The following is a 10,551-nucleotide window of genomic DNA, read 5'->3' on the forward strand; positions in this document are numbered from 1 at the left end:
TCCAAATCTAAGCCAAGCACATTTAAATTATTGTGTAAAAAATAGGTTTGATGAAGATGTCTAAAAAGCTTTTGGTGATAGGTATCTCATTCTGTGTCCTGAAGCGGTCTATCCTGCTATATATTTTATTTTCTTCAGAGAAGATCTGTATCTTCATCCTTGTCTTCTTCTTTAGGATATTTAATACCTTCAATTCTTCCACTAGACAAAAAAAAAAAACAACAGAACCAAGACAGGCATACAGATGACAGATATCTTACTTCAGTTAAAAGCACAATATAACAGATAAAAGGACAGAAGGAGGTAAAGAAGTAATTTCAGGAACACGTCTGTAAAGTGCTTCAAATTCCAAGAAGTGTTATCATTGTGGGTATTTTCATGCCTAAATTATCTATGTACAACTGTGTAGTTCACAACCACATAAAGAAATAATCTTAATTAGGTCAAGAGAGCAGAATGATAATCAGGTCGCAACTGTGAATGCTGGGAAGCACTTTGAGATACAGATCAGAGTGCTGGGGTGATTTATTTGACAAGTTACCTAATCTAAGTAAATATTGCTATGTTGTGAAAGACATTTTAAAGAAAGAAAGGGCTTGTTAATTATACCCACCTTAGGTAAAATATATGAGAGATACTCATACTGTCTTTATGGAAATGTTTGCATTGCCTGTTTTGCAGTCTTGTTTCTCATGGTGTATTCTTACTGTACTCACAGATTTGACACAACATTTGAAATGTAAAGTTTTGTATAAAAACTACTAAATACATTTGTACAAATATATATACCAATATATAAATCTATACAGAGAAAGGAAAGGAGAACAAGAGAGAATGTGTCTAAAGCAAAGATAGTCAGCTTTTCTGGCTTATACAATGGAAACTATAGAAAGATTTCATACTGAGCTCTAAGCAAATATCATCTTTCACTTATTAATACCTTAACTGTCTGTTTTCTGTGAACCAGACAAAACCATAGGAAATTCAAGGCACTACTATAAACCATCATACATAAAAATAGTTCAGATTACATGTGGGTAGAAGATTCCACTTGACTGCTATGCCATTTTTAATGCTCATCTTAAAGAACCCATTTTACAATGATTTGGTTATTTTTAAGTGCATGTATTTATTTTACTCATTATCACTTTGCCATTTCTCCATGAAAGCCATTTCCCTTCATTTTCAGTTACTGCTCTAAATTAACACAAGTAGACAAGCAGGAGTTAAGATTTTAACACAGAGTACTACAGATTTGCTTGTAATAATAGTGGTTTCTTTCCCATAAGCGATATATTGAGATCAATTCCCTATTAGTAAATCAATAAGGTGGGAATCCAGAACTTAGTATTTATGGAACTTGTACCATGTTAGAAACAATTAGGTGAAAACAAACAAACAAGCAAAATCATTTTAAATGCAGTTACTTTTAGCAGTTAAATTCCCAAAACTGCAGAATTTAGCCATCTATATGTATGTAACATAATGGAACTGCAAGTGACATATGATACTGTGCTGATATGAGAGACAGAGAATTCTTTTACTTGATATTTAAACTTTAATATTCCTTTTCAGCCTCTAAATTAAAATGATTTTTTTATTTTATTTTAAATATAAATTCAAACTGAATCATCCAGCATATTTCAGCACCTGGACCAAAAAGGGCCCTTTCAGGATGGTAGATGTAGTACATTTGTAAGTGAAAGGTATACAACACAGATCTAATATTCTTTTATTAGGTTTGTTTCTTTTATGACAGTTCTGGATAGTCCGAAGAGGCCTTCTGTGATTTACAAATAGATGGAAAAGTTTGTGTTATATTTTCCACTTTAGAGGCCCTTTTTGGGGGGCTATATAGTATATTTATTATGCAGTTAAAATTCTGTTTACAAATTACTCTTCAGATATTTGCTTTCCAAAGTAAGTACAGTAGTTTTCAGGGCAAGTGATATGAATACTTTAAAATGCAGTAAATAAAGTATCAAATTTTTTTTAGTGCAGGGACTTCCAAGTTTGCACATATTTGCATCATTTAAAATTTCACAAAATCTTTTAAAGGACAAAAATATTAACTTCACTTAATTAAGTAATAATATTTGTACAATCATCATGCCAAAGAATCTCACACTTCTGTTCTGTGTGGGTCCCAGGGTCCCATTATTTTAGCTAAGTAAAAGAGCTGTATGGTCCCAGCAACGTATCCTCTTGCCTGGCGAAAACTACCCCAGAGGGAATTGAGGTCACAGCTTAGACAGAAGTCTGAGTGAAAACAGAGGAAGCAAAGGGGAAAATAGCACTCAGATCTCTGCTGTGCCCAGAGAACCATGGAATCACAAAATCACTAATGGCTGAGGCAGGCAGGGCCCTCTGGGTCTCTCAGGCTCATCCCCAGCTCCAGCAGGGCCACCCAGAGTAGAGTTCCCAGGGTGGCATGCAGGCAGCTGCTGGAGATCCCCAGGGAGGAGACCCCACAGCCTCTGGGCAGCCTGTGCTGCTGCTCCATCACCTGCACAGCACAGGAGTGCTCCTGGCATTCAGAGGGAGCTCCTGTGTACTAGTTTGTTCCCATGGCTTCCTGTCCTGGCACTGGGCACCACTCACAAGAGCCTGCCTCTGACCTAGATCATAGTGAAGATTGATGTGCCTCTCTAAGGAAAAGTAATCTTGCTTGACAATATCCCCACAGCATAAAGGCTAACTTGTATCACCAAGGCCACAAGTCTGCCTTCCTCGAGATTATGTGCCCAAACTTCCCATTCTTTAATGTGACTGCAAAACAATTGGAATCTGTAGCTGTGTTTTCATAGTCACAGGCATGAGCTAACATGTACACTATTAAATCTGTGCTGTTTGCATCTGGCTGTCCTAGGGCATGGGCAAAGCAGATGAAAACTGCCTCCAGCTGATCATGTACATGTTCTGTATGTGAACAAATGCATTTGAGTGAAGAGAACAAAAAGAATGAAAATATACCCTTTGAAGCACAATGCAACTGTAGACAATTAGTCAAGATTAACAGACCCCTGTTTCAAAATATATACCTAGCCAGGCCATAAGTCTGGCCAATATAAATTTGAACACCAGGCTAAGTCCAGAAGCTACAAGGCAGACAGTGCAGCCACAGATACAAACTCCAGAGAAGTAATGCCACTGGAACCTGCTTCTTATTAAAACCACACAGTACTGCATACTGCCTGCCTCTACCACTTTTAGCCAAATAGATAAATATTTTCCAAACATTTCCATTTTCCCTGCTTTTCAAAAAAACCATCCTGGACTAAACAGAGTTTAATGTTTCATCTGGATGCACCCATTCTAGACTTTCATCTCAGTTTTATTCCTTCTTATAGAAATAAATTTGGCAAAAGTCATCACTGTATGCTTAATTTAATTGAGTGAGATTAGAAGAAATTAATTCTTTATGTTTTTATTTCTGTTTTCTTGCTTTTGGCAGTGCCTAACTTTGCAGAAAATTGCTATCGCTGTTTTGTGGTGCTCTGTGTTTCTACATGTTAACTAGTAAAGACATGCTACTGGCTAAACTGAAAAGTAAACTTCAAAGTCTACAAATGAAAAAATGGAAGGGAAAGGAAGGGAAGAGGAGAAGAAAGTGGAAGTGAGGGGAGGGAGGAGCATATCCTGTTCTTTAATATTTTATATATTAGATGTGTATTTCAAACATAAACTTTACATACTTTCATAAGATACTTTTTATTTCATTTTTATTTTTTAATAAAATTAATAACAAGTTCACAACTATAAATCTGATTTATTGATGTGGTTCAGAATTGCGTGTGCTTTCTTATGTAATCACAGTATTAAAAATACAGTCCATAGAGTTTGATGATTCTGCGTCACGCTATTGCTTACAAATGGGTGCAGAAGCTATACTGAAGAGTAACAATGTCAGAAAATAGTACTGATGTGTGCCTAATAAAATACAGAGTGCATTTCAAGGAACTGCCTTTTCTTTGTGAGATTAGTCTTTCCTCATAAGAAAACAACAAAATAAAACAAAAAAGAAAAACCAACAAAGTGGCCTGACCACAATGCAGTCCTCAAGGAAGTTATAACACATGGTGTTCATGTTTCTTGGAAAAAAGCAATGTGTAACCCCACATTCCTGTGTATCTCATCTAGATCATTTAACTCTCCAGCTGATGATCAAGGAACAATGTTATAAATCAGTAAGATGGTTGTTTTCTTTGTAAGAAGTTAATTTCTGGTTTATTGTCTCTTGATACTTGGGTGAAAAATTATTTTTACTGAAATGGGACATTAAGCTATTCCCACAAATATTTCATTACATTCCTCTTCCTCTCTTTGTGATCGCTGGGCTTTATTGCTTCTCTTTTTAACTTCTGTGCAGTTCTCTATAGATGAAGGCCAACCTTGATCTGAAACAGCATACAGAGAGTTGGCTCATTTATTTAAATAAAAATAAAGTAACTTATTTTGCATATAAAGTAGATACATGTCACAACTGGAATGGGACTCAAACATTTATCTACATGAGTAGATATCTTAACTTTGAGGATAGCTATCCTAAGATCTGGAATCCACCCATTTCCAAATACTTGTCTAGATGACAGCCAACTGGAGTGGGGCTTCAGAGCATCCAGATAGTGCGTAGAAATTTGCAGCCCTTGATAACCTTTTAGTACAGTGCACCATTGTATGGCTCACCTCTCCCAGATCTGGTGTCCTTGGAAAATGACAATAAGAAATCAATCCAGTACTCAAGGTGCCAAGTAGACAGTAGGCCACCTCTTTCCTATCTTCACCTCTGGTCAGTAACACACCATGCACTTTAGCTGGAGAATGAACATGCTCTTGTGTGTAAAAATCACAGGAAAGGCAAGTCTGGATTGGAAAAGGAATTTCCAAGCATTATCCAAGTGCTGACAGAAGTAGAAGCCATGGAAGGAAAAATGGAAAATTCCAGTGTCATATAATCTAACAGGAAACTGTCACAAAGAAACTCCTTTATACATGTCAAAATCGAATCCAGTTATTCCATTGAATAAATAAATAAATATACAGTGACATCTTTAAGCTTCACAGTTCAGGATACTCAATTTTATTTCCATTAAATGTATGAAATATTCATCTTTACTGTGCTGCCACTCCCTTGACAAAAGGCATAAAATGTTTTAAAAAATCGTAGCTGCACATTCTGTCATTTGCCTTTTTCCTGTATCTGTGTTTGAAAGCAGCTTCCTACCCTATGCTTCCCCATCACCCAATTTCCTCTCAAATATCATATAGTTCCTGAAAATATGAATCTAACTCCAACTAAGAGAGAAAAGTTAAAAGGAGCTGGCAGGACTGTATCCATCTGGTTGATCATATACTATGGATCTATATTAAATGCTGAATTTAATCGCTGAGTACATTATAGATATTAGAATATTAAAGAATAGGAAAGAGCCATACGGAGATCATTGAACTGATATATCACAAAGAAGGTTCTGCTGACAAGCTTTATCTTTCCAGTTAGATCTGAACCATATCACTTTAATGAAAGAAGAAAACATAAGCTGGAAATTATTCAACCATTCCATCATAAAAGCCACAAATTCCTATTTCTGACAAGGAGATCCTAGATGTAGTGAAGTCCTAATGATTTTTTTTTATTTATTTATTTTTACTTTAACAGGGACAAGATTTCACCAGCAAGTCATCAGAGATCTTTGTGAGTTCATACATAAACAAACAAATAAATAAAGGGAAAATCAAACTTCTTATATTCTGAATAATAAATATGAGTAAGCCATGATGCTAATAAGCTTTGTCTTCCTAAAATGCAGAGTCTATTGGAAAAGAAAAAAGCTTTTATGATGCTCTTAATTGCTTGTGCTGTGGTTTTGAATTGGACTTTTCTCTCAAGACAGTTCAGCAGTAGTATCAATATGCACAGACAGCTCTCTCACAGAATGAGGACCTTGAAATGGAAAAGGAAAAAGTGATCTTTTCCATAATTCTGAGTTTTTAAAATGTGACAAAGCATGATTCTTTAGTACTCTTTTTTTTTTTTTTTTTAATTCACTTGTCAGCATTAAACTTGTTCTCTGAAACTTGTTTTTGTCCTGTTTAAGAATAGCCAACCCAAAGGGACTAGACACGAGAAGTTGAACTTTAGGTTGCCACAACCTGAAATCATTGGTTTTGCAACAGTCCAACAATATCTGTTAAACAAAAAAACAAACAAAAAGTACTTGACACAGCAGGGAAATGGAATTCAAAGTCCAAGAAAAATACTGAGATTTTTTCTTTTTCATTTCCCACTTATAGTAGCCAAAAGATTTATAATCCAGCTGGGCTGCCATATACCTGGGGAGCCCTGGAGCTCTAATTGCTCTGAGAAGCCCCAGAATCAAAAAGCCTGGCACGTTATCAAGTGAGCTGCAAGAAGCCAAGCAGGACAGAGAGATCATGCCTCTCAAAACTTCCATGATTTTGGCTAAGACTTATCCCTCCAGGTGGTCTGTTGACAGTCCCGAAGCTCAGAGAGGGGTTCTGCTTAGGAGCAAGAGAAGGACATTTTCATACATTATATAAGTCCATGTTCCTGCAAATAGTTTAAGCAAATCAGCATTTTTCTAGTAAAGCAATATTCCGTGTAAAAGTTTGCAGTCATGTGAATGCTGCCTTCCTAATAGAAAACAAAAGGTTATGGACACTCACTACCCTGCACATCTACACTTATTTTTCCTGCCCTCCTATGCTCTTTTTACAATGCTGAGTTTCAAAACGTACTCAGAACTCATATTCTGCTTATTCTGTGTTTTGATTCCTCAACATTTCCTTTAATGATCCTTTTAATTCAGTGTTTTGTCTAAACAAGTCCTTTAAACTTGGAATTTTGGTCATGCTTGATAAGGTCATCAGTTTGAGCACCTGTACTACACTACCTCCTTTCTGGATTTACCTTATACTCACTGAATGTTATTAAAATATCTGTTGTACTAAGTAGACTTGCAGGATAGTCTAATGAATGTTGAACTAAGCTAGAATTCAAGAGCTTTTCATTGTATTACTTATCATACACCTTGAACTCTGGGCATCTGAAAAATGGAAATACCAGAGACTTTATAAAGAGTGTTAATATTTATGGATGAAAATTATTTTGTAATCCATATTTATAGAGAAAAACAAAAGAATTGTTTTCAGCAAAGTCATTAATGTGATTACGTGGAACATTAACATCAGTTCAATGTTCAGTATCCTTTCAGTACCAGAGCATTTTTTTTCTGCAGAGTAGAAAGAATTAAAATCTTTTATCTCTTACTGCTATTAAAAAGTGTGCATTTTCTGATGTAATGATAGAAGTTTGAGTTTATTCTTTGTTGTCGTTGCTTTTTTTCACATAAATAAACTTGAACTCCCTTATGCATCTTGCCAGGCATTGCTTTTAGTAGTACTGGCTTTTTGGGTGAATGCTGAGCTATTCTAACATTACGAATGATGCTCTTTATTGAATAACACTCTCAACTGTTTCACCTACTAGTTGTGACCACAAGATACTTTCTTCTAGGGGCAAATTCAAATCCCAGAAAAATTTTGAAACCTTAGACCTCAAGAAGATGATTTAAAAGCATTTCTTATTATTATTGCTATAGGTGATGAGCTGAAATGCAACAATATCAGACAATTCATTCTTTGCTCCACGTGCAACTTAATATATGCCAGGAAGAAGTAATTCATCATGTCAAGTGTGCTTCACCACCTGCCTAACCCAACTAACTTAAATGCTACCATAAATAGGAGTGACTGATTAAGCATGTGTACCTTCATTATGCATTTGTCTAACTCCGGACCCTTGTCAAAGAGTCCATGCAATGCCTCTGGGATGCTTAAGCTCTACAATAGATAAAAGATTTCAGTCAGAGTTTTTGACAAAACTGCCATGTTCCTCAGGTAACAAGGAAGTTACTCTTCCATGCAGACTTCAGACGAGCTGACACAAGTAAAGACTTTTGGGATTGGCTCAGTATATCTATGGTGAGCCTAAAACAGCAGAAACACATATAGAATAGGCAATTTTAATCTGATTAACTATTTGAAACATAGTCGATATTTTAGAGGAAGCTAAATCATTTTCACTTTCTTAGTGAAAAGCATATTCCCTTGCGCACAGCAAGGATGTAATTTACCCTTAGTGCAAGTCTGTTATGAAGTAACTACACTCATTATTTAGAAAAAAAAAACCCTCAAAAGAGCATCTAGAGTTTTTATGTTATTTTTATCTAAAGACAATGCTGTCATTTCACATTATATTGTGGTGACTTCCACTTGCAATTGAAAGTTACTTTAAATCTTCAAAAATCTGTAAGCACCGATAATACTCTTTGAACACATCTGTAACTTCAAAAAGCCACACTGAAGTCAAACTAGCAATAAATGTTCCCTGACAGATCTCTAAGATGCCAAATTATATTCTGGAAGCATTTTTTATAACCAAAATCTGAACTCTGAAATAGGGGTTTATAACAGAAACAATTACATAGGCAAAGCCAAATCCCTGCATCTGGATTCAATGGGAGTGCTGTAAGGCACACATTCTACATCTAAGTCTATATGAATAAATGGTAAAAACCTACAGTGATGTAAACATCTACAGAAGTATACCTTTTTTTTTTTTTTTTTTTTTCCCATGAAGAAATCAGTGTGGATGTAGTAATAAACAAGAAATAGTTTTGTAATGTATCTACCTTTTAATCTTTTATTTTTCAAAGTGTTGTTTCTAAATACACTGATGTAGTGCTTGCTACTGAACTCTACATCCACGTTGATAGATTTAAGTCCTCTTCTATATATGATCTGTAAACATTGTTTGGTTTATATCACAGAAGAAAGACAGGACTATTATTTATATCTGCATATTACAGCAGCCAGATCAGCTGATCATTGCTAAAATCCTCTAACCTCTAAAACTAAACACTGTTTTTGCCCTCTTCTGCTCAGTTCTCACAGAGGGCGTTACAAGGATGGTCCCAGTAGTTATCTTTAGAGATAAACAAACACACTTCATGATTTTTCAGTCAGTCTTCCAGGGTTTGTGATCAGCAGAGTCTTATTTATGACCTGGCACAAACTACTCAAAACCTACTCAGTACAGCTATGCTTAGTGCTACAATAAATCAGCTCAGTACCTTGTTTTGGGCCTCCCCATTTGGGGTTTCAGACTTACCTTCAAGCATGTAAAATACAGTTACTGTAAAGTGATTCTCTGCAAGCTTTAGATGCAGAATCATGTGTGAGAATACCAAAAGGGGTAGGATAGGCTCTTGCTTAAATAAAATATTTAGAAAAGTAGGGAAAACTAGAAGCAAAAAGTGCAGGCTAGAAAATGGTTTCTAACTGGGTATGCTGGAGAGAAAGGTGTTCAGCAAAAGCAAGAGGAAGAAGAACTCTGAATAGTTTTCCAAATGACACTATTAAATTTATGATAAAAAGTTATGCATCAGAATAGTCCATGTTAATAGCAGGCTAAGTTCATTGGTATAACAGTTATAAGTGCAGATTAGTGAGGTAACGTGAAATGACTGCAGACTGCAGTGTGTTTCAAGCATACATCAGCAGGACACATCTTGAAGGGAGGCCTACTGCTGAGAGGTGAGTATTTGGGTCTCTGTTTCATTGGCAGAAAAATCTTGCACAGCTGAGCAGAAGACTGGCAGCAGAATGACAAAGTAAAATTTTGTTCTTCTATTTGAAATGTTATTCTTCAGTATAAAATGAACATCGGGGGCTGAGAAGGTTAAAATTAAGGAAGTGGAGAAACTTTTCACAATTTGCAATAGCAAATAAGAGTGCAGCCCATGGTCAACTCAGTAAAGAGGAGGAAAATCATATGGAGAATGTTTATAGCACAATGCTATAGGGCCTTCCTGCATTTTTTTTTCTTAGATGCCCTAATGAACTAGAATTCTTGGCTAAGGAAGGAAAGCAAAGGAAGTAAATTTCTCACCACCTCTTTTATTTCAGCCTTTATTTTGAAAAGAGAGAATCATTTATTTTTCCTTCATCAGTTCTTTAGCTGGCAACATAAAGAAGGAATTGTAGCTCTGTTATGCTTTGTTTCGTAAGTGTGGAAGCAGCATAGAAAATACCAGACAACAACTTCCATGTTATTACTTTTGGGGAGTTAACAGTCTGACAGAAGCATCCTTTGCTGTTAAAAGAAGTTTCCTCTTCTCACCATGCCACTGGGAAAAAAAGAATAGAAGGAGGGGAACAGAGTAAACCACCTTCAGTAAGAGGACACTAAATCTAGTTCCTCAAATGTATCAGTATAGATCGCATCAGATACCTTCATTCATCCTTCTCATCACAGCACATCTTCCAGTACCTCCACTTGTTAGTACTTTCAGGGGCACATCTTTCACTACCCCTTTGCTTTTTTCCACTTAGAGAATGAAAGCAAAGCAGCGCTGTGTCTCTGAAGGTAACAAGAGAAATGGACTTGCACTTCAGTTTTTCATCTGGATCACCTTTCAGATAAGCCAAGTAGTAAAGGTCTGGCTTGGGAAAAGCCAAAGTGCTCAG

Source organism: Coturnix japonica, chromosome 1, assembly GCF_054131305.1.
Source record: "Coturnix japonica strain WE chromosome 1, WE-NBRP24, whole genome shotgun sequence".
In the NCBI taxonomy this organism is placed as follows: Eukaryota; Metazoa; Chordata; class Aves; order Galliformes; family Phasianidae; genus Coturnix; species Coturnix japonica.